General features: G+C 41.6%; 1 protein-coding gene across 1 annotated transcript in view; it reads left to right on the forward strand.

The window, feature by feature from the left end:
- Positions 1-42, forward strand: part of LOC137973629 (UPF0587 protein v1g245604-like) — a 40,273-nt gene extending 40,231 nt beyond the window's left edge. The window contains exon 8 of the mRNA XM_068820477.1: positions 1-42. This exon is cut by the window's left edge and continues 396 nt beyond it. The gene's annotated coding sequence lies outside the window, so the exon portion shown is untranslated.
- Positions 43-2,500: the final 2,458 nt, after the last annotated feature.

Consider the following 2,500-nt stretch of genomic DNA (forward strand, 5'->3'; position numbering starts at 1 on the left):
GATAGCCATGTTGTTAATAAACAGTTCATGCTGTTCATCACATCTGTTGTATTCTCGAATGATTGATGCCACGCACTGGCCACTGTTTGTTATTATAATGGCTGTTTCACGTAACAGCAATGTTATGGCACCATATGAAAACACTACGTATTGCTTAACAAAATGCGTCACTATTGTGACGTAATACGTTACCATGGCAACATCAAGATATTTCATCTTTACATGCTTATATCTAAAAAATGAACTCGGTGACCCCCATTTGTTATTGTAGAATAGTAATACCTTTTTGCAGATACATCGGCCATTTTGATTTCTGTTTTTATGTATTTGCCTCCTGGGCATCCCATAATAGCTATTTGAAACAATAAAAATCAAAATGGCCGTGGTATCTGCAAAAAGGTCTATCAGCCCAGGCAAACGGCTTCAACATCCATTTGATTTTGTTGAACGATGTTGACTGTTGGGGTGAGCAAACGGTTTCAACACACATCAACATTTGATTCAACAAAGCGTCATGAAAGGCCCAGTGTTCAGTCCCAGGCTGCAGCCGTGGCTGATACTATCGATATGGGCATGGATACGTCATTGAGAGACCGATTGGTGTGCACAGGCGTACCCAACATTGTTGAAAGAGGGGGGCAAACCAATCTCGACCCCACAGCTCTTCTCTGTTTCTCATGACTGGGGGCATGCGCAGACATAAGATCCGATGCTGTAGTGACGAGATGGGGGCAAACGCCCTTTAACTTGAATGGTTGTTGAAAGGAAGTTTAAACTCTTTTAAACTCATTTAACAGTGATTCAACATGTTTCAACACGGTTGAAAGGGTTTCAACATCGCTGTTCAACAAAATCAAACGGGTATTGAGGCAAATGTTGAAGCCGTTTGCCCGGGCCTTTACTGTTTTTATGGCGTTTTCGTCGACGTTGGCGTCGTAGATCTTGAAGTTCCTGATAGATAAGATAGCTCATGTGAGCCCAACAAAATTAATTGACCTGATCGAGTGGCTTCATATCTCAGTTTGTAGAGCATTGCACCGGCATCGCAGAGGTCATGGGCTCGAATTCCGTTGAAGCTCGTCAGAATTTTTCAGGTTCTATAAATTGCTTAAATTGTCCAGTAAGCAATAGCTTGAGCAAAAACACTACCAAGTATGTCCTTACGCTACGCATGTGTGTTTCACGTACACTAGTACAACTGGTACCAACTAGCGGAAACTGGTACCAAATAGCAGTTACAATTTTAGCTTTTGTGGAGGCGTCCTCTTCCCCCTCTCTTCCCCTCGGGTACGACAATAATTGGAAAATTATTCGACAAATGACAGGTGCTCTTCGGAACTGAGGATTGACATTCCCTGATATCACCTGGTTTCCAGGGTATCTCTTGTCTGCGTCCCACGACAACTACCTGGTCTTAACGAGTATCGTAATCGTAGTTTGCGTAAAATTTACTATTATCGTTAACTTAGGACACTGTGTCCCAAGACTTGTGGTAGCATCTGAAGACCAACACACTGCATAAAAAAAAAACAAACATTTATTTAATCTCCCATAGCATATCGCTGCTGAAGAATAATAAATTAGTCCTTAGCTAGATTAATAAGTTAGGCCTAAGCTTTGATTTAAGAATGTTTAGCTTTGTCGTGAAGTCTGGTAACCGATCTTTTACAATGTTTAATATTGTTTGTTGCCGAGCGATAATACAGCATTATCCAGTAGTGTTTAAAATATTGTCCCTGAGCAGCTAGCGGTGTGGTGGTCAAGTGGTTAGGTGACGGATCCATAAACATTCCCAGGTTCGAGTCCTATGTCCATACACTTGGGTTGTCTTTTTAAAAGATGTGTGACCCTTTCCCATAATCCATATCAAGCTTTCAGTCTTAACAGTGTAATCGTTAATTCAAGGTAGAGAATGGGTCTATGACAAAGGATGCAGAGAAGGGAGACCCTGGGAACGAGGTTTGCGAGTGAATCTGAGCTTATTTCTGGCTGACGTAATCAGGTGTCGCAGCAGGGATTTGTCCCTGGTAAAGCCTTATATTTTTTCCAAAGTAGACTCTGGCTTAACTCTTTTCACTTAGTTCGAAGGAGCAATGTGTGGATTTCTGCGGAGTCTTTTTTCTCCTTCAGGTCGTTGGTCATCATGTGTTAATAAAAGTGTTTTTATGCTCACTTATTCAAATATGTATATTAAGTTACGTGGCAATCGCTTTTTTTCCGGCGCCCAAGTAGTTTTCGAACTTGAAACCTCTTTATTTGGAGGCAACTGTGACAAATCATTTGTTTGTCGCTTTACACTCGATTCAATGCGCACTGAAAGATGTGTATGTCAACCAGTAAGTCAAATCTAGCTAAGCAGTCATTACGAAGCACACCTGGCTCTCTTAAACTCTCAGTGTCTTGCCTTAAAAGCAACCAGCTAGGGTAGTGAGTGATGGAAAACTTGTGCGCTGTATTCGAGAACTGTTGTAACTGTGGTGGCACCCTAAATGGGATGAGG

Source organism: Montipora foliosa, chromosome 10 (genome assembly GCF_036669935.1).
Source record: "Montipora foliosa isolate CH-2021 chromosome 10, ASM3666993v2, whole genome shotgun sequence".
In the NCBI taxonomy this organism is placed as follows: Eukaryota; Metazoa; Cnidaria; class Anthozoa; order Scleractinia; family Acroporidae; genus Montipora; species Montipora foliosa.